At 45.9% G+C, this 23,108-nt stretch overlaps 1 pseudogene; it reads right to left on the bottom strand.

Moving 5' to 3' along the window:
- Window positions 1-14,731, bottom strand: part of LOC136596561 (lysozyme g-like) — a 44,218-nt pseudogene extending 29,487 nt beyond the window's left edge.
- Between the last annotated feature and the right edge of the window lie 8,377 nt (window positions 14,732-23,108).

Here is a 23,108-nt window from a genome sequence, read left to right as displayed (position 1 = left end):
CTCCCCACTGCTACCCCCCGTGCCGCCACGGCGCCCCCCGAATTTTTTCGCCCGAGTACGGAAGTACTCGGAAATCGCGGTATTCGGACGAAAAAGGGGCGTGGCCGAGCACGTTCGCTCATCTCTAATTGTAGAATATGAGAAAAAGATTGCACTATATTTTTCATGGACCGAACAACCCATTTAACTAATGGAAGAATATTTTGAAATGCATTTATATTATGACAGTCACAGAAAATGTCCATATACATACTGACTAAGCAGGGCAGAGAACTACATCCCCTCAACATGCAGGTAGCGAATTACCAAATGAGGGAGCTAATTACACCTGTGAGGGACACCGATGAGACAGCCACTCACACAGCCTCTTAATATAGAGGGGGGTAGTTGCTTGGTGTATACTCCCACACAGAGTATATAGTATATCTAGCCTTTTTACTCTTAGTTGTAAGAAGAAGTCTTGTTGTCTGTTCTCTTTGAAACCTGCAGAATTGTGAATGCAGTTCTGAGATCCAGTATAAGATGTTTCAGGAACAGTATTACAATCTATTGACACATTTTTTATTTTGATTATATCTCCATTATAAACTGTATAGTACTGCTCAAGGGTAAATATATTATTTAAGCACTCACCAATGTATGTTAACTTGCCCTGTTTAGCTGTTTTATTACTTGCACCAGTAGTGGAAACTTTAGTAATGTCACCATAGTTTCCAGATGTAGCCACAAAGCCTGAGATTTAAAACAAGAGAAACTTCAGTTTAAGCTGGCAAATAATTGTTCTTTAATCACAAATAGCATATAATTCCCTTGTCATTGACATTATGTACTGTTACGGCTTCCTTTGTAGTTCATTAAAACACTTTATATTCGCAATAATAAACAATTGACTGACATTTTCCAGTAGATACTCTCTTCCTTTTGCAGTGCAGCCATCATCTGTGACACTATTCTTGTTTATTTATCTTATATTTTTTTATTAAAAGTTACATTTTGTACAGTGACTGTTTAGAGTTTCCATTGCAAAAATTCCTGCAACAAATCTACCTTGTGTCAGTAAGGCCGCCTGCAGACGGCCGGGTCGGATCCCGCTGCAAGAATTCTTGCAGCGGGACCCAACCCGAGCCCCTGCAGGGACCAGTGCGGCGCTCACTGCTCCCGCGGCTCCGGCTCTGTGATGTGTTGGCTGCCGGCCAGCTTACGCATGCACAGAGCGGAGCCGGCGGCCCGGGAGTGACCTTTCTGTGTGGGCCTGTGCGAGAGGCCCGCACAGAAATAGAGCATGCCGCAATTTGTTTTCCGCATGCATTTTTACGCTGACAAATCGCGGGCGTCTGCATAGGATTGCGTATAGTAATGCAATCCTCTGCAGGCGGGCAGGGGCGGAATTTCTGCGGTAAATCCCGCCGCAAAATTTCCGCCCGTGTGCAGGGGGACTATATCATAAAACCTACAATTTGTTGATCATTTCCTAAAAATATTAATATTATACAAGATTAACAATACAATAATGCTAATTTGGTTTAGTTTTGTGCACTTCGGTATGTAAATAGGGAAAGTAAAGGGGTCACAATCTACCTCACCTCTGTGTGGAGAATCCAGATCACATGTCTGTTTATATATTTGGGAGAATCTACCTCACCTCTATGTTTGTAAACTGAGGAGAATCTACCTCACCTCTGTGTATATACTGAAGAGAATCTAACTTACTTTCTGTATAAACTGAGTAGAATGTACCTCACCTCTATTTGCATATACCGTGGAGAATCTACCTCATCTATAGGGCAAAAACACAGGCGAATATGCGCAAGTATGCTCGCCTATACGGAGAGTAGTTGTGCAAGAACTAGGTTGTTTTTTGCTTTACCTGGCCGTTCAAACTCCACGCCATAGCACACGTGTTTGAAAAAAAACTGCAGGAATATAGGTCCTGCCCTATCTTTCACGCATGTAGTTAACACTTCATGCAATAAATATAGTGCAAGTCCTATCTTTTCTCACCTGTACTGATAATGGGTGACAATACTGCTAATGAAAACAAAACTATTGAAATCAATGGTTTCGTTTCGTCCCGTTACGTGGCCGTGATTATAACAGCCACATAATGGGACTAAAACATGCCTGTGTGAAGAAGCCCTTATGTGTATATACTGATGAGAATCTACCTCACATGTGTATATTTAAAATAAGGAATATATATGTGACAAAGCCCTCACTGACTCAGTCGCTCACTGAATGACTCAACACTAGAGATGAGCGAGCACCAAAATGCTCGGTTGCTCGTTGCTCGAGTAGAACTTTTCGTAATGTTCGAGAGCTCGTTTCGCGTAACAAACCCCATTGAAGTCAATGGGGGACTCGAGCATTTTTGTATGGGACCGATGCTCCGCATAGCTGATGACTTGTCAAACACCAGAAAACATCAGAAAGTCATGGAAACACCACAGAAATGGATAGGGAAGGGCAGGGGCAGAAAGCATGGCTGCACCTGAGGCACCCAGGTCCCACTATTAAGCCAAAATGGGGGCAAGAGTCTGGCATCACCCCCCTAACAATTTACTTTGGACAAACCCTCATTAGCAAGGCACACGTTAGCTAAGCACCACACTACCTGCAACCAAAGAAATCACTGCCTGCGGGTGACACCGCTGCCTCTTCTGCTGGGGTACATGCTGGCATTGTTATCCAACCCCCCGCACGACCCTGCATCCACAGTGCACACAAAAATTTCCCTGCGCAGCATTCAGCTGCCCTCATGCCACACGCTCGCTTCATAGCTACACCACCCTCATGTCTATTTCTAAGTGCATCTGCGATGAGAAGGAACCGGAGGCACACACTGCAGAGGGTTGGCATGGCCAGGCAGCGACCCTCTTTGAAAGTGTGGGCGATAGCCCACAATGCTGTTGAGAATTGATGATAGATTGACGTACGATCATCATTCCAATCCTATGCCACCTCCGTCACAAAATTGTCAGGAGCCGCAAATGTGGGCATAAAGTGGACTCAGGTGCTAGCACTTCTACACATCTCCACAATGCAGCAGCACATACTAACACCAAAGATTGGTTTGAAGCAGAAGATGTCGCAAAAGTAACCACCACAGGTATACAGTGACCCTGTGAAAGTCTCATGAAATCACTAACGCTTCCTGTGAATGCTCCAATCCCGTATCTCGGATAACTGTGGTAATTTGTAGCAGAAGAGATAATACATGTCGACCAACGCAGATCCCCAGACCCCAAGCAGGAGGAGGAGGTGGCATAATAAGCCAGAGAAACCATACCCGAGGTCAGACCCGCAATACCCTGCGTGGGAAGCACGTCAGCGGGCCCAGGATCAGGCTCGGTCCCAGCCTCCTCCTTGTGTGACCAAAGTTGCCGTGAGTTACATAGCTATGGGAAATCCATGTGTCCCCACACAATTCATTCTGTGTAGGTGTCAGATAGCTGAACACCGCACTAGGAAAGACGTCTGTGCCCTACCCAAGTCATTCAGTGGGAAATGTTTGGGCACCCACAGCATAGGCGAACCCATTAAACCCAAGGAAAGTATTAAACATGAAGCAATTACAGTGCCCAAACATGGCAGACTTTCACTCCGCCGAGGACCTTGGCCTCTGCAATCGTGGGCATAAACTGGACTCTGATGCTAGTACAGCTGTGAACGTCTCATTAAATCAGTTACGGTTGCTTTCATCGCTCCAAAGACTGGATGAACCAGGGTGAAGTTCCACGGGCCAAACCCAGCACAGTTGCATTTCCCCCAGGGCTTCGTCCTCTGCCCACACCCTCAGCAATCGTGGGCATAAAGCGGACTGTGATGCTAGCACACCTGTGAATGTCTCATTAAATCAGTTACGGTTGCTTTCATCGCTCCAAAGACTGGATGAACCAGGAAGAAGTTCCACGGGCCAAACCCGGTGCAGTTGCATTTCCCCCAGGACTTTGTCCTCTGCCCACACCCTCAGCAGTTGTGGGCATAAAGCAGACTCCGATGCCAGTACACCTGTGAACGTCTCATTAAATCAGTTACGCTTTTTTTGTTTGGCCCAAACCAGTGTCTCAGATAACTGTGGTAACACGAGAGCAAATACATGTTGCCCAGTGCTGATCCCCTGACCCCAAGCAGGAGGAGGAGGTGGCATAACAAGGCCAAGAAACCATGACCGAGGTAGGACCCACAATAGTCTGTGTGGGAAGTATGTGAGCGGGCCCTGGGTCAGGCTCGGTCCCAGCCTCCACCTTGTGTGACCCAAGGTGCCGCGAGTTACATACCAATTGGAAATCCATGTGTCCACACACTATTCATTCTGTGTTGGTTTCAGATAGCTCAACACTGCAAGAGGAAGTCTTTCAGTTCCTTGGGCTCGCCTATGCTGTCAGTGCACAAAAATGGTATTACACAGGAAGAAATCAGAGTGCTCAAACATGGCAGAGTTGCACCCCACCAAGGACGTCGTCCTCGGCCCACATTTCCGCCCTAGTTAGTCAGTATATTTGTGCCAGATAGATAAAACACCGCGATAGGAAGTCTTTGTGCACCCACAGTATAGGCAAACCCCTGTAACATTCCTGTAGCAAAGGTATAGGCAGACCCCAGTAACATTTCTGTAGTAAAAGTATAGGCGGACCCCAATAACATTCCTGTAGCATAAGTATAGGCAGACCCCTGTAACAATCCTGTAGCAGAAGTATAGGCAGACCCCTGTAACATTCCTGTAGCAGAAGTATAGGCAGACCCCAGTAACATTTCTGTAGTAAAAGTATAGGCGGACCCCTGTAACATTCCTGTAGCAGAAGTATAGGCAGACCCCTGTAACATTCCTGTAGCAGAAGTATAGGCAGACCCCTGTAGCATTTCTGTAGCAGAAGTATAGGCAGACCCCTGTAATATTTCTGTAGCAAGAGTATAGGCGAACCCCTGAAACATTGATGTACCATGAGTGTAGGCGAAGGCCGGAAAAATTAGTTAGATAACAGTATAGGCGAGGGTCAGAAAAATTGGTGTACAAAGAGTACAAGTGCACCCCTGAAAAATTGCTCAACTGCGAGGGCAGGTGAAGCTCAAACATTTTTTTAAAGATACAGCTCGCTGTTGCTTAATTTGTAACAGAGCCTGGAGGCAGCCGTGTGAAAAAAATGCTTTCTGTTAAGATATCAATACTTTGAAACTTTGAAAAATTGTACAAAAAATTATAAACAGAGCCTTTTGGGCCGCAGAAAAATTGGCAGTTCAGCGTGATGACATGCTGCTTTAGGAGGAGTAGGAGTAGGAGTAATAATATCCGAGAGTGATTGACAAAGCTAATTCCCCCTTTTTTCTGGTGATAGAGAATGCTTTTTTCTCCTGTTGCAGCGAAAAGAATCATTAGGTTCTGCTGCTTTCCGCCGGTGGAGAAGAGAAGTCTGAGGAAATCTAGCCTTTGTTCGTCTTTATGAGTGTAAGCATGTCGGCACTGGCAGTTGACAGGCGGGTACGCTTATCCATGATGATTCCCCGAGCTGCACTAAACACCTTCTCTGACAAGACGCTAGCGGCAGGGCAGGCCAGAACCTCCAGGGTTTACAGCGCTAGTTCGTGCCACGTGTCCAGCTTTGACACCCAATATTTGTATGGAGCAGAGGCATCACGGAGGACGGTGGTACGATTGGCTATGTATTCCCTGACCCTCTTTTATGTTCAATCAATTTTTATTTGCATTTTCTTTATATTACAAACATTGTAGTCAACCAAGCAAATGGTTATGTACCTTCTAACCTTGTGACTCTTATGATTACAAAATAAAAGTTAAACATACTCCAAACGTCTTGAAGGCTTTCTTTCTTGTTGGTATTTCGACGTAGAACTTTAATAAACACATTTACGAGAAAAAAAAAACAGACAAAACATACAACTAGACAAGGACACATTGGGGGGGGTGCATGGGCTTGGACATTTTTAGCGTGTTGACGCGGGCGGAGCTCCCGATTTTTGCTCCTTAGGACAATTGATTTGTCATTAAAGAAATTACAGCTGGCCTGAATTTATCCAGGCTATGAACTTTCCTGATGTTCGAAAGGAGATCCACGTCTGCCAAACTCCGTAGAATTTTCCCAATACTCCGCTCTCGTCAGCGCCCATCTCATCAAATCTCATCAGATCATTGAGTTCTTCCACCCACATGACCCTTGACGGAGGGGTACTGGATCGCCACAATCTTGGAATTCCTCTTTTGATCGTTTTAATTAAGCCTGGGAGGACTGAGAGAAGAGCCATTTCTATGGTTAGTGCTATTTGTCGGGAGCATATTGCGTTATGTACCTCCATCACTTCCCTCCACAATGTAGCTACCATTGGGCAGCTCCACCAGATATGTGACATGTCACCTCTATCTGCATTGCATCTCCAGCATGAAGCAGGTGTGTGGGGGTAAATCCTATGAATGGCCTCCAGAGTCCTGTACCACTAGGACATTATCTTAAAATTAAGATCTTGCAGTTTGCATGCAGATGATAATTTGTGGCACATGGCCCACGCCTTCTCCCAATCCTCCAGTGGTATGTTCCGCCCCAATTCCCTCTCCCAACAAGCCACGTATGCAGATGTTTGAGACTCCGATCCCCAAGCTAGCAAAATTCCATAGATTATGGATATCATGTGTCTCTGTGAACCTGTAGACATGCATCTTTGCTCGAATGCTGTGAGCGGTTTGGTGAGATTCACCTGGGGGACCCCACAAACTCCCTTAGTTAGAAGTATTGCAACCACGCACTCGGCTGTGGGCCTCTTTTTTCTAAGATATCCAGTAGTGACTTCATTCCCATGGGGTTCAGCACATCCCTGAGGCATGGGGTTGGGGAGATCCCTCACCATCTTTTTACAGTGCTCCCTCCGACTCAGCCTTGACTGGGGAGTGGTGACACAGTCTTGCTGGGGAGCCATTAAGCTGGCAAAGGCCTTGGAGAATGTTCCCCTGCCTGCGCTGGACATGCTACCTGATCCCCGCGCCTCCCCTGCTACTTGCCCCTCGGAACTGCGTCTTCTGCTACTAGCGCTGTCAGATGGGAACTTTAGCATCACTTTTTCCACCAGGGCCCTGTGGTATTGCATCCCTCTTGTACCCCTTCTCTCTTTGGAAATGAGAGTGGAAAGATTCTCCTTATACCGTGGGTTGAGAAGGGTGTACACCTAGTAATCCGTGTTGGCCAGAATGTGTCTAACACGAGGGTCACGAGAAAGGCAGCCTAACATGAAGTCAGCCATGTGTGCCAGGGTACCAGTACGCAACACATGGCTGTCCTCACTAGGAAGATGACTTTCGGGATCCTCCTCCTCCTTCACAGCCCATACACGCTAAACAGATGAGAGGCAAGCAGCATGGGTACCCTCTGCAGTGTGCCCAGCTGTCTCTTCCCCCTCCTGCTCCTCCTCCTCCAAAACACGCTGAGATATAGACATGAGGGTGGTCTGGCTATCAAGTGACATACTGTCATCCCCCGTCTCCTGTTCCAACTGCAAAGCATCGGCCTTTATGCTTTGCAGCGAACTTCTCAGCAGGCAAAGCAGCGGGATGGTAAGCCTAATGATTGCCGCATCGCCGCTCACCATCTGAGTAGACTCCCCAAAGTTTCCGAGGACCTGGCAGATATCTGCCATCCATGCCCACTCCTCAGTAAAGAATTGGGAAGGCTGACTACCACTACGCCGCCCATGTTGCAGCTGATATTCCACCATTGCTCTACGCTGCTCGTACAGTCTGGCCAACATGTGCAGCGTAGAATTCCAGCATGTGGGCATGTCACGCAGCAGTCAGTGCTCTGGCAGCTGAAACCAATGTTGCAGGGTCCTCAGGGTGGCAGCGTTCGTGGTGGACTTGCGGAAATACGCGCAGACGCGGCGCACCTTGCCGAGTAGGTCAGACAAGGGGGGTTAGTTTTTCAGAAACCGCTTAACCACCAAATTGAAGACGTGGGCCAGGCATGGCACGTGTGTGAGGCTGCCGAGCTGCAGAGCCGCCACCAGGTTACGGTCGTTGTCACACACGACCATGCCCGGTTGGAGGCTCAGCGGCGAAAGCCAGAGATCGGTCTGCTCTGTCAGATCCTGCAACAGCTCAGGGGCCATGTGAATCTTGTCACCTAAGCTGATTAGTTTCAGCACGGCTTGCTGACGCTTGCCCACCGCTGTGCTGCAGCGCACTACAGACTCCTGGCGACGTGCTCACACTTCTTAATTGAGAGGTAAAGGTGGCGGAGGAGGGGGAGAGTTTGGAGGAGGTGGCATAAAATGCCGCAGATACCAGCACTGAGGTAGGACCCGTTATTCTGGGTGTGGGTAGGACGTGAGCGGTCCCAGGCTTTGACTCGGTCCCAGCCTCCACCAAATTTACCCAATGTGCTGTCAAGGAGATATAGTGGCCCTGCCCGCCAGTACTTGTCCACGTGTCCGTGGTTAAGTGGACCTTCCCAGTAACTGCGTTGGTGAGGGCACAATTTATGTTGCGGGAGACGTGCTGGTGTAGGGCTGGGACGGCACACCGGGAAAAATAGTAGCGACTGGGGACCGAGTAGCGTGGGACCGCCGCCGCCATCATGTTTTTGAAAGCCTCCGTTTCCACAAGCCTGTACGGCAGCATCTCCAGGCTGATTAATTTGGCAATGTGCACGTTTAAAGCTTGTGCGTGCGGGTGGGTGGTGGCGTATTTGCGCTTTCGCTCCAATGCTTGTGTTAGCGACAGCTGAACGCTCCACTGAGAGACGATGCAGGATAAAGTGGAGGACGATGGAGGTGAGGGTGCAGGTGCAGGTGCAGGCCGGGAGGTGCTCGTGCCTGTGTCCTGGGAGGGGGATTGCATTTGTGTGGCAGGTTGGGGCACAGGGGAAGAGGCAGTAGTGTGACCTGGTGGCGGTGAATGGCCTTCGTCCCACCTTGTGGGGCCCTTGGCCATCATATGCCTGCGCATGCTGGTGGTGGTGAGGCTGGTAGTGGTGGCTCCCCGGCTGATCTTGGTGCGACACAGGTTGCACACCACTGTTCGTCGGTTGTCCGCAATCTCACTAAAAAACATCCACACCTTTGAACACCTAGCCCTCTGCACGGAGGCTTGCCGTGAGGTGGTGCTTTGGGACACAGTTGGGGGATTCTTCGCTCTGACCCTACCTCTACCCCTGGCCACTTCACTGCCTCTTCAAACCTGTCCTGCTGCTGCACTTGACTCCCCCTCTGAAGCCCTGCCCTCAGTAGGCTTAGCAAGCCAGGTGGGGTCAGTCACCTCATCGTCCAGCTGCTCTTCCTCTGAATCCTCTGTGCGCTCCTCCCTCGGATTTACTGCCCTTACTACTACCTCACTGACAGACAACTGCATCTTATCATCATCCTCACCCACAAAAAGCTCTTGACACAGTTGCCGGAAGTCCCCAGCCTCATCACCCGGACTCCGGGAACTTTCCAAAGGTTGGGCATCGGTCACGACAAACCCCTCAGGTGAGAGAGGAACCATTTTTTCCCACTCATGGCAGGGACCAGAGAACAGTTTCTGGCTGCCTGCTCATCAGAATATGTCATTTTCATGGAGTGAGGAGGCTGGGAGGAAGGAGGAGCAGCAGCCAGAGGATTCAGAGTTGCAGTCCCTAGGCCACGAGTTGTGGACTGCGTAGACGACTGGGTGTTCGATACATTGCTGGACGCATTTTCTGCCATCCACGACAGGACCTGCTCACACTGCTCTGTTTGCAATAAAGGTCTACCACGCGGACCCGTAAATTGTGATATGAAGCTGGGGACCCCAGAAACTTGCCTCTCCCCTAATTCCGCAGCAGCCGGCTGCGATTCATCACGACCAGGAACTCGGCCTGTGCCCACACCCTCATTTGGACGTCCGCGTCCGTGTCCACGTCCTCGACCCTTACCTCTACTCCTCATCATGGAGGATTAAGAATAGAGCAGGGCCCAAATAAATTACCCCACTGTGCAGCACTGACAACTGTGGCTTAATTCACCACACACAGAGACTTGTAGATAGCGGAGGCTCTATGCTGTGACTTGAAAAAATTAACCCACTGTCTTGCGCTGATACCTAGGAGTAATTTACCGCTCGCAGAGACTTGTAGATAATAGAGGCTGCATGGAGTGGGAGAACACTCTAACGCCAGTGGATAGTGCTGGTAACTGCGGCTATCTCAACCCCACCAAGGAAAGGGTATTGTGAGATGCTCTGCACAGCGGCAGAACTGAAATACTTTGCAGTGGCCCAGGAAATATTACAGTACGGTTTAGCGGTGAGACCTCTGTCTAATGCACTGCAGACACAGAACGGTATAAATGAAGTCGTTCGCAGTAGGCTAGGAAATATTAGAGTGCAGTTTCACGGTGAGAGCTGGTTGTACGGCACTGCAGCCTGAGAACGCTATTACTGAAAGGCTGGGAACAGGCCTAGATGCATAATACAAAAATGGATGCACTACAACTCCCAGCAGGTCACAACTATAATGCACACAGTCAGATGTAGCCCTAAGAAGGAGCTTTGGGGTTATTGCACAGAGGATCAGGACTGAATAGTGTATAACTTTCCCTATTGAAGTGGCTGCGCCCCAACACTCTGTGTCTAATTCACTGCAGACACAGAACGGTATAAATAAAGTCATTCGCAGTAGGCTAGGAAGTATTAGAGTGCAGTTTCACGGTGAGAGCTGGTTGTACGGCAATGCACATGGTTAGATGTAGCCCTAATAAGGACCGTTGGGGTTCTTGAAGACAGGATCCTACTCTAACACTTTCCCTATATAAGCAGCTCCTTCCCTAAACTCTGCATAATACACTGCAGACAGAGAACGCAATAGTTGAAATGGCCTGCGCAGCCCGAGATGCTTAAAAAAATGGTGCACTACTGCTCCCAGCCAGCCACAACAGTAATGCACACTATTAAGAGTAAGTAGCCCTAAGAAGGACCATTGGGGTTCTTGAAGACTGGATCCAACTCTAACACTTTCCCTATATCAGCAGCAGCACTTTCCCTAACCTCTGCCAGCATGTGTCTGAGGCGAGCCGCGGGAGGGACCACTTTAAGTACTCGACGGTCACCTGATCGGCCCAGCGACTCACTACTGTGGGGTGGGATAGGGCTGGCACGTCACAGCAGGAAGTGGTAATGCCTTCCCGGCATGTCTATTGGCTAGAAAATGGCGCTAAACATGCGGGGAAGGAAATGCAATTGACTTGAGTACCACGTGGTGTTCGACTTGAGTAACGAGCATCTCAAGTACCCTAATGCTCGAACGAGCATCAAGCTTGGACGAGTGTGCTCGCTCATCTCTACTCAACACTAAGGGCTTCTTCACATGGGCATATTTAAGTCCCATTATGCAGCCAGGACAAAACAAAACGATTGATTGTAATGGTTTTGTTTTTATTAGCGGTATTCTTGCTTGTTAATAGTGCGTGTGAGAAAAGATAGAGCTTGCCCTATCTTTCTCGCACATAGCATTAACTATGTGCGGGAAAGATAGGTCCTGCCATATCTTCCTACTGTTTTTTTTTCAAGTTGGCGCGCTATGGGGTGAAGTTTGATGGCCTGATAGAAAAAAAAAGCTGGTTCATGAACAACTACGCTTTATAGTGGCGAGCGTTGTTACGCATACGCCCATGTGTTTTTGCCAAAAGTGTGGCAACTCCCCCAAAACCCCAAAAAATGAGTTTTACCTCACCTCTATTTTCATATACTGAAGAGAATCTACCTCACCTATAGGGCAAAAAAACCCTTCGGTGTATGTGCATAGAACGCGCGTTTGATAAAAAACAGCAGAAATATAGGTCCTGCCTTATCTTTCCCGCATGTAGTTGATACAGTGTGTGAGAAAGATAGGGCAGGTCCCATCTTTTTTCACCCATACTATTAATGGCTGACAATACCGCTAATGAAAGCAAAACCATTGAAATCAATGGGTTCGTTTAGTCCCGCTACGTGGCAGTGATTATCATGGCTGTACAATGAGACTAAAACACGTCCGTGTGAAGAAACCCTTATGTGTATATACTGATGAGAACAACAACATATGGTCACCTCCATGTGGTCTTTCCTGGGTAACACGAAGAACCATAAAAAATGTGAACATATTTTATTCCTCAGTTCTTCTGAAGTAACCACGACTTCATAAAATCTTCTGTGCGAACAAAAGGGAAACATCGGTACCAAATTAACTTAGGTGAAGCAGGATATATCATCTAGTATGTCCATACAGATCAAATTGATCATAAAACCAATTCGTTAGAGAGGGGGAGAGAGAGGGGAGAGAGAGGGGGAGAGAGGTGGAAAGAGAGAGAGAGAGAAAGAGAAGAAAAAAAAAAGCTCGGGACCCTGTGTTCCACATACAAAATTGCTCGAGTCTCCCATTGTAGTCAATGGGGTTTGTTACTCGAGTAGAGCTCTCGAATTTTACGAAAAGCTTGACTCGAATAACACGGGCCCGAGCATTTGAGTGCTCGCTCATCTCTAGATTTTACCCATGTGGCGGTTTTACTGCCCTATTTTGTTTCCTTTAGCTACCAAAATTATTTTTACTGTGTTTTTTTTTCCGTGACATATACGGGGATTTTTTAAAAATACCTTTTTACTGACTTTTTTCCCGTTGTTTTTTTTGTTATTGGGGGTATAATGTTAAAAAAAAAAAGATTTTTTTAACATTTATAGTTTTTTTTAAATTTAATATATTTATGCTGAAGTAAAGTATGGGAATGGGTTCCTCTATTTGTTTTGGACATTTTGATGTATAGTATGCATGGTTTTAGTTTACAGGGTGCATACAGCGATGGTTTTGGTTGGCGTCGGCTTTGTTTTCTTTCTCATGTATGTATTGTTGTTTTGTTCTGTTATTTTGTTTTATTTCTGTATGTAATCATGTTTTTTTACTTTCTATGTCCCCCATGACGTCATATAAGACCTTGGGGAACATTCATTTTTTTTATTTGACACTTTCCCACTGTAGCTGGGGCATCAATAGGAGCCCTAGTTACAGAGGAAAGCAACCCCTGTAGTGACATTAGTCACTGGCAGAGCTGGCCAGGGTCTAGTATGACCCTCCAGCTCTGCTGTAGCAGCGAACCCCGGTGGTCACATGACCCCCCCGACTCCTGCAGTGGAAGAAACCCTTCCAATTTCACTTTCTAGTACACAGTGCTCAATGAGCGCTTTGTACTTGGGGAAGGAAAAGGCAGAAATTGTTGAATACCCCTCCTGTCTTCTCCTCAGGTTATCAGCTGTCACTAACAGCTGATAACCTGTCCTGCCTCTAATTGATTGCAAAAGCAGGAGGCTTAAAGTGCCGCTGTAATTTTACTGTTGGCGGGGTTTTAAGCCCAGGACCAGGTGCTGTATATTTACTGTGCCTGGTCCTTAATGGGTTAAGTTTGCAGCTGCTGCTTGACCATTTTCAGCCCTCCTGGAAGTATGGAATTGATCTCAATTTACAGTTTCTCTTTTTGAACTGCTAGCTCAGTCCCAATCCTCTTTCAGAGGGACTTTTCCTCCAGACTCATCAAAGCAGTATATGTCAGCTGCCCAACATCCTTGTGGACCTTATATCTATGTATAATAAGTAATTTCCCCTGCAGAGAGATAATGCTTTTTCCAGAGGCGATTGGTTGAAAATTTTATTGGCCACCTCATGATCCCAACTGAAGCCAAACCTTTGCATGGGATGAAACCAAACTACGGTTCCTACCTTCTGTATCTTTACCCATTCAGTCATATAATTGTCTTGCATTTTCTTTCAGTCCTTTTTCTCCATCGTGTCTCTTTGTCACTTTGCGCTTTTGTTAAGATACGTCTTTGCTCTAGCTTCTTTTCAGACTGATAACTTAATCGAGATCCATCAACAGCATCGGTATATTTGGTCAAGTCATTAGTCACTTGCTCATATCTCACAACCAGAGGTGGGGTTTCGGCAGACTCAGAAGATTCACCAGCATTGGTCTGGTCAGACACACTGGTTCTGTTAGCGACAAGCAAATCTGCAGCAAACCTAGAGCAAAATTTTAATGTGTAACATGTGGATCTTGTGGCAGATTTTACCAATCTACATTGAAAGGGGTGAAATCTGCAGTGAAAATCAGAAATTCACAAGCAGTAGATTTAAAAATCTACAAAACAGGTCAGTTACAATACAAAATTATTTCACAGCAAGTGATTGAGGTTTATTCAATTCTTATTCACATGCCTGATACTATAATCTGCTGTGGATTTTTTATGTGCAAGTCTATACAAAAAATGCACAGCATTTCTGGTATGTGTGGATATAGCCTTACATTGATCTCCTGGGAAGGCATTTGTAACAGGGTTAAAACTTAAGTATTGTGGAAACCTGGAGGTTACTCACTCCTGGGACCCACGATCTTCTTTCTTAAGATGGTTGGCACCACTCTCACAGAGACTCAAGGCCCCCGGATTACTTTAACACTCTGGCTTTGCAAACTTTATTGCACACACAGCACAGGAATACAGCATCAGCATACTGGAACATAACGCAAACTTCAGTTTCCAACCTGTAGTGTCCTTGTCACGCTACCCAGCAAGAGTTTCTAGGGAACGTCCTCCCCTGTCAGACTTGTGACGGACACAGTCTGGTCTGTGCCAGACCTCAGGCTTTGCAGCTTTGCAGCTTTGCAGCTCCTGAAGCTGCTTCTGCAGCCTCTTCTCCTGGTATTCAGCAGGGAACTCAATGTCTCTGGAGGTTTTAACTTCTCCAGACACACCCATACAGCTGTCCCTGCTGATTAGCACGCATTATGCCTGATTTTAAACCCTCTGCAAGCCATCCTGAGTACTACCTTGTCACAGTATAAAGGATTTGCCCAACAAATTACAAAACTTACACTGGCATGTAAGGGCCTTTTTACACGGGCCAATGTATTGTTCACTTTCCTGTGATTAGAAGGAATCTAAATGATTATCATTTAGTGCAAATGCATGCATCGACTGAACCCATGCATAAAAACTTGCTCAGTTTCTGTACAATGGATTGGCCCATGCAAATTGGCAGTTGTTTATCTAGGAACAAGTCCTTGTTTACTGTGAATGGAGGCAGACTGGCCAGAACAATCTCTGGCTCACTCCTCCTCCATCGACTAGTGTTGATCATTCCTGGGTAAAAGCACAGGAACGATCATCGCTGGGATGACCTGTTGGGCATGTGCTCCTGACAGGTTGTTCCATCTAAAAGCAGTCCAAGGCTACGTTCACACGGGTGAGCATGATATTGAGCTGAGAAACTTGTCAACATGCGGATGCCAGGCGTTTTTCATGATGGAAAAATTATGATCTGCCTTACTTTATTCACTAGACCTGGCATGATTTTTCCTGTTTTCAGTTCCACTGGAGTTTTGTACACTCTTTCCAGACTATTTTGACTGGAACCAATTGTCACAAATTGTCCCTCTGGTTTTGTACACACTTTCCTTGCAGACTATTGTGACTGAGGCCCCTTGTGTAAAGCACAATAGTTCTGTCCAGGGTGTCTTGAACTGTATTCTCGCTCCTGATTATGACATTTTTGCGCCTGTACCAGGCTCATATGGATAAGTCCTTCATGACAGTGTCTTTGGAGGAGTTGACATATACTTTTCTTTTTTGCCCTTTTTAGAGGGAAGGGGGGGGTGGTAGTGTCACATTACCGCCAGCACACTGTCAAGTCTCTGCTAGCACAACTTTGCTACTGTAGGTTTTATCCTGACTAGCTAGGGTTAATATCTCCTGTGCTTACTAGTTCAGGTTAATAGGTCATGCAGCTGTTAGCTAAGGTAGTGGCTGATGATTGACAGTTTGGTCAGCCAATCAGTTTCTCCCATTTCCCTATATAATCCAGCTCTTCCTGGCTGAGATTTGTTGGTTATATTTCATTGTTCCTAATAAAGTAAGCTTGCTCAGTGCTCCTGTCTGTTGTCTGGCTCCTGTGTTCTGACTTGTCCCCTGTGTTTCTGTTTGTCTGGCATTTAGTGTTCTTGTCCTTTATTTGTTGTCAATTTCTGTTTGTCCCTGGTTTTCTGTATTCTGGTTTCCCTCTGACCGTAGACCTGTCCTTGTGGATGTAGTGGGTTCCTCCCTTTCAGGATAGGTGCTTCGCTGCTAGGTGAGTTCTGTCAGAGGGTTTCAGAGTCCCCCGCTTTGATCACTACTAGAGATGAGCGAACGTGCTTGGCCACGCCCCTTTTTCACCCGAGTACCGCCATTTTCGAGTACTTCCGTACTCGGGCGAAAAGTACTCGGGGTGGCCGGGGGGCGGAGGGCGCCGTGGGTGAGTGGGGGGTAGTAGCAGGGAACAGGGGGGAGCCCTCTCTCTCTCCCTCTCCCCCCCACTCCCCGCTGCAACCCCCCACTCACCCACGGCGCCACCCGAATTTTTTCGCCCGAGTACGGAAGTACTCGAAAATCACGGTACTCGGGCGAAAAAGGGGCGTGGCCGAGCACGTTCGCTCATCTCTAATCACTACCTCTTGTTTCTTTCTGCTCCTGCATCTAGCCACCTGTGTAGCAAGTAAGCACATCAGTCCTGAGTACTCCAGTACCAATCCCATGCAAATAGTAATGAGCAGCATGAAGAGTCTCGATGCTCCTTTATTTCTCCATAAACACAGCGGACGTTTCGACCCGTACAGGGGTCTTTTTCAAGTTAATACAAAATGACAAACACACATAGTTTATACATAGCCTACATCAATCACCAAACAGTCAATTACTAAAAACGCTCCCACTCACAGATGTCCCTGATCACATGTCTGGCTGTCGCAGGTGCAGGACTGCGATGACACTGACTTTCCCCTGTAGATCTCATCCTGTAAAAAAACATTCCGCGCAGGGATTGGAGGCGCCTCTTCCATTGTGCCTGCGTGAGAGTTGTCTCGTAGCTATGGGAACGTCAGCAGCATATCCTTCACAACTCATTACTGCACATGTGCATACTCTCAGGAACTTGCAATATCTCACAGAGATTATAGAGACAAATTTCAAAAGCACCTGCGTCAGGGTTGCTTCATCTCCATAGCAACGCTATTAAAGGGGTTGTCCCACGGCAGCAAGTGGGGTTATACACTTCTGTATGGCCATATTAATGCACTTTGTAATATACATCGTGCATTAAATATGAGCCATACAGAAGTTATTCACTTACCTGCTCCGTTGCTGGCGTCCCCGTCGCCATGGTGCCGTCTAATTTCAGCGTCTAATCGCCCGATTAGACGCGCTTGCGCAGATGGGTCTTTTCCCTTCGGCTCGGCAGCAGTGGCATTCTGGCTCCGCCCCCTTGTACGCGTCATCGCGTAGCTCAGCCCCGTCACATGTGCCGATTCCAGCCAATCAGGAGGCTGGAATTGGCACACATCATGGGGCAGAGCTACGCGATGACGCGTACAAGGGGGCGGAGCCAGAACGCCACTGCTGCCGAGCCGAGCGGAAAAGACCCATCTGCGCAAGCGCGTCTAATCGGGCGATTAGACGCTGAAATTAGACGGCGCCATGGCGACGGGGACGCCAGCAACGGAGCAGGTAAGTGAATAACTTCTGTATGACTCATATTTAATGCACGATGTATATTACAAAGTGCATTAATATGGCCATACAGAAGTGCATAACCCCACTTGCTATCGCGGGACAACCCCTTTAAGTGGTTATAACTCACAAAATGCTTTAAAATATGCCTATACTTTGGACAAGATTTACACTGGTCCACTACATTTCTCATATATATGGGACCATCACAGGGCAATATCTGCATAAAAGGGTCTCAACATGCCATTGCACTACCAGCAATGTTATCATGTCAGCAAGGGTATATACATACAATACAACAAATCCCACACGTAGCAAATCACTCTTCACATACAGGCAATTCTTTTCTAATCATGCCGATAGGTGTCAGATTCTTGCAGGGGTAAGTCATGTTGTGGAATGGCAGCTGCGCGAGTATGGGATCTGTGGAAAGATATATACAGATTAAAATCAAAAAAACATACAAATAAAATAATAAAGCTCCAGACACTAATAGGTATTTAATCAAACAAAGGGTAGTGGGTTATATTCCAAGTTTAAACCCCGAGGCTGCAACATGTCAAGTTCAAATATCCATTGTGCTTCCCTAAATCTTAGTCTCCTCTCTCTGTCTCCCCCTCAAGCATTATGTGGCTCTCAATCTTAATTGGCTAATGGAATGATGTTTTTCCAAAAAATGTTTAGCAACCAGTATATCAGATTTCCCAGTACGTATTGTACTCTTATGTTTTCAGATACGATTTTATACATTCCATTGTCGTCTCACTGAAATATAAAAGATCACAGGGGCAAGAGATGACATAGATAAAAGTCCTGTGGGCTTTTATATGTCTGAAGGCAAAGCTGTCTGAGAAGGTAAACAGACTGCAGGTGGAATTGGAAGCTCAGATTGGAGAGTCTTAAAAGCTGGTGCAAGAAGAGACGTGTCAGAGGCTTGGCCTTAGTGAAACCTGAAGAGAATGGAAGATGAGAGAAGTGTGTTCCTCAAGCAGTTAGAAGATGCAGAAACTAAGAGAACCCTGTCAAAGCAGATTTCAACATTGCAGGCTCAGATGTCAGATATGGAAAATAAAATGGAGAAGAATACTGCATGCTTGGATTCTGTTGAAGAGCAAAAGAGAGAAATTCAAACAGAGTTAGAAGCTATAGGTCAACAGTATGAAGAAAAAGCAGCTGCTTATGATAAACTTGAGAAGTTTAAAATGAGTCTTCATCAGGAATTAGAAGAAGATGTTACTGTGGAGCTTGGTCACCAAGATCAGATTGTGTCCAAACTGGAGAACAAACAGAAGACGTGTAAACAGGAGCTTACTGAAGAGAAAATCAGGTCTACGAGATATGCCATTGAATGTAAACGATAGCATATCTGAGAAACATGCTCATACAAAAGAGACCGAAGCGCTAACCTTGACACGTACCCTGAAAGTGGTATCAGAGGAAAAGGCAGCATTTCAAAGGTTCGCCAAGAAGTTAGGCACGGAGATGAAACACTGGAAATTGAATTGTCATGTTGCTGAAAGGAAGTTTTGGAGACTGGAGAGGTCTAGGACCCAGTTCAGACAACAAGTAAAAGAAAAGATATTGTTGAAGAATCTTAAAAATGAGATACAAGCAGTAAAGCATGCCAGATTATGCCTAGAAAGTAGCCTGGGCACTTTAGGTGAATAGTCGGGGAGAATTGGAAAAATCATGAAGGAAGAAATCGCCTTTGTAAACAATAGTAAACACCTTGAGAAGGTGAGGGCTGAGCAACCCTCTTTAGTATAAGAAACCAAAAGAAAGGCAGAAAGTAAGGCCGCTGATCCTGAGAATGCTATTAAAGAAGTAGAGACTGGAAAAAAGGCCCCAGAAGTTGATGGTGAAGAAAATCATGTAAAAAAAAAAGTTGCAGAGAGTAGCAAAACAGAGTCAGTAGAAGCAGACTCCACACAAGGACCTGTAGAGAAGCAACTGAAGAACCAAAAACAGTTATAAGAAAGATGAGTTGCAACAAGAGAGACAAGATCGAGAGGTGGCAGCTACGAAATTGCCAGTTATGGAACAGGAAAAAAATTGCAGTGATAACCTGACATACAGAGATCCTCGAGTCTTGGAGGGGCAAAAGCTGTGATTAGGCCCGTGGCCTTTATCAGACGGAGGGGATATGTGGCAAGGCTGTGCACAGAATAGCCTGCAGGGCGCTGTGACCAGGCCTTCTGTGTACTGCTGTACTAATTAGCAGGGACAGTTGTGTGAGTATGTCTGGAGTAGTTAACATCTCCAGACATATTCAATACCTTGCTGCAAGCTGAGAGCCAAGCTGCAGGCTGGAGCAGATCTGTTGCTGAAAGCTGTGCAATGCCAGGCTCTGAGAGATTGCTGAAGCTACTTTCTGAGAGGGTAGCTAAGAGGAGGCTGAAAGCCTGATGTCTGTGTGAGACCAGGATGTGCTAATGCCACAAGTCTGACGGGGAAGGAAGCATCCAGACTGACACCCTGTTAGGTATGCGTAGTGGGGCTAGGCCACTGTATTAGTAGTGAGTAAGGAAAACTACTGTAAGCACCTTGACAGGCAAGTGTTTGTTATTTTCATAGCACTAAGTGTATGCACTGCCAGTGGGTGCTGTTTCCACTTCATTTCCTTGATATTGCTGAATATTGAACAAAATAAAGCTATTCAGACTTTTACATGGATGGAGAGAGCTGCTGTGTTGTCATCAAACCAACCCCCCATGCAGACATTGCCACATATCTCAGTTACCAAAAATTGTGTTCCCCAGTGTAAAACATTGCAATAGTTCCGAACTGTAATACTATTATCAATAATAATAGAATTCATAGGCCATGACAGACCCAGATATCATTGTCTGCCACCCAATTGCTATGACAACCCATCGGTCCTCCGCAATTGCATAGCAGAGGGCCGATGACATCACAAAGGGAGCATGTCAGTCACAGCTGAAGCTGACCCCGCTGCATCCTTAAGCTGAAAACTTGCGTCCATTTGAGGGGACTCCTTCCCACCCAGGATGTAAGTTTATGTCCTGTGGCTGGCAGGCAGGCGTTATTTACAGGATTGGTAACTTTACTAGAGATATATTGGAGTAATGAATTATTATTATCTTAGTATCCTATAATAATATCCTAGCTACATTTACATATTAAACTTCTGAATACATAATATATGTACATACACTACCGTTCAAAAGTTTGGGGTCACCCAAACAATTTTGTGTTTTCCATGAAAAGTCACACTTATTCACCACCATGCGTTGTGAAATGAATAGAAAATAGAGTCAAGACATTGACAAGGCTAGAAATAATGATTTGTATTTGAAATAACATTGTTTTTACATCAAACTTTGCTTTCGTCAAAGAATCCTCCTTTTGCAGCAATTACAGCATTGCACACCTTTGACATTCTAGCTGTTAATTTGTTGAGGTAAGCTTGAGAAATTGCACCCCACGCTTCTAGAAGCATCTCCCACAAGTTGGATTGGTTGGATGGGCACTTCTGGCGTACCATATGGTCAAGCTGCTCCCACAACAGCTCAATGGGGTTCAGATCTGGTGACTGCGCTGGCCACTCCATTACCGATAGAATACCAGCTGCCTGCTTCTGCTGTAAATAGTTCTTGCACAATTTGGAGGTGTGTTTGGGGTCATTGTCCTGTTGTAGGATGAAATTGGTTCCAATCAAGCGCTGTCCACTGGGTATGGCATGGCGTTGCAAAATGGAGTGATAGCCTTCCTTATTCAGAATCCCTTTTACCCTGTACAAATCTCCCACCTTACCAGCACCAAAGCAACCCCAGACCATCACATTACCTCCACCATGCTTAACAGATGGCGTCAGGCATTCTTCCAGCATCTTTTCATTTGTTCTGCGTCTCACAAACGTTCTTCTTTGTGATCCAAACACCTCAAACTTGGATTCATCCGTCCACAACACTTTTTTCCAGTCTTCCTCTGTCCAATGTCTGTGTTCTTTTGCCCATCTTAATCTTTTTCTTTTATTGGCCAGTCTCAGATATGGCTTTTTCTTTGCCACTCTGCCCTGAAGCCCAAAATCCCGCAGCCGCCTCTTCACTGTAGATGTTGACACTGGTGTTTTGCGGGTACTATTTAATGAAGATGCCAGTTGGGTACCTGTGAGGCGTCTGTTTCTCAAACTAGAGACTCTAATGTGCTTATCTTCTTGCTTAGTTGTGCAACGCGGCCTCCCACTTCTTTTTCTACTCTGGTTAGAGCCTGTTTGTGCTGTCCTCTGAAGGGAGTAGTACACACCGTTGTAGGAAATCTTCAATTTCTTAGCAATTTCTCGCATGGAATAGCCTTCATTTCTGAGAACAAGAATAGACTGTCGAGTTTCAGATGAAAGTTCTCTTTTTCTGGCCATTTTGAGCGTTTAATTGACCCCACAAATGTGATGCTCCAGAAACTCAATCTGCTCACAGGAAGGTCAGTTTTGTAGCTTCTGTAACGAGCTAGACTGTTTTCAGATGTGTGAACATGATTGCACAAGGGTTTTCTAATCATCAATTAGCCTTCTGAGCCAATGAGCAAACACATTGTACCATTAGAACACTGGAGTGATAGTTGCTGGAAATGGGCCTCTATACACCTTTGTAGATATTGCACAAAAAAACAGACATTTGCAGCTAGAATAGTCATTTACCACATTAGCAATGTATAGAGTGCATTTGTTTAAAGTTAGGACTAGTTTAAGGTTATCTTCATTGAAAAGTACAGTGCTTTTCCTTCAAAAATAAGGACATTTCAATGTGACCCCAAACTTTTGAACGGTAGTGTAATGTATTTCGTTTTAAGGCTGTTGTAACCTTTTATGCAATGGACAATCCTGGATTGCTCAACTATTGCTCTTTGTTTCTGAGTAAGCAAGCTATGCTGTAAGACCTAATGTATATTTACTAAATTAGATCTTTGTCTGAGTTCTGTTGTGACCCTTCATTGCAACATCATATTTATTTTCCTCCTTCATAGCAGCTAAAATGGCTAAATTTAACTACATTCATTTTGCAAAATGCAATATATGACAATTTTTTAAATTCCACATAAATTTTTATCTAATTAGTGCTGAGTAGGGGCATTTGGAGCTACCCATCGGAGGGTCGGTTTTGTCAGGGCAAATGCTCAATTAACCCCTTAGTGACCACCCCATTGCCTTTTTACGTCCTAGCCTGCTGGGCTGTAATCCCCAGGGACATAAAAACATGCTCCCTGCAGGGATCAAAACCCTGCAAGCTGAGGACGTGACAGCTCCATGCTGTCGGCTCCTGGGGGTAGCCGACAACCTGGAGCTGTCATCTCTGGCCCCCGTCACATGATCGCCGGCATCATATGAAATTCAATAAAAAGTAAATAAAAGTTAGGGATTCAGCTGCCCTGATAGAAATGATCCATCAGGGCAGTTGAAAGTACTTACGCCCATCCTCTGCGATGTCCCGCGACATTCTGGCCTCCCGGTCATATATGCGTTTCCCTGTCAAATGATCGCAGCTATCCAATAGAAAACACCGATCATGTAAAGTAAAAAAAAAGTGTATTCACAGAATAGACTTATACAATAAAAGATCAATTTTTATTTAATATT

This window comes from Eleutherodactylus coqui, chromosome 1, assembly GCF_035609145.1.
Source record: "Eleutherodactylus coqui strain aEleCoq1 chromosome 1, aEleCoq1.hap1, whole genome shotgun sequence".
In the NCBI taxonomy this organism is placed as follows: domain Eukaryota; kingdom Metazoa; phylum Chordata; class Amphibia; order Anura; family Eleutherodactylidae; genus Eleutherodactylus; species Eleutherodactylus coqui.
Note: the sequence above shows the minus strand (reverse complement) of the source record. Positions and strands in the feature narration are given on the sequence as shown.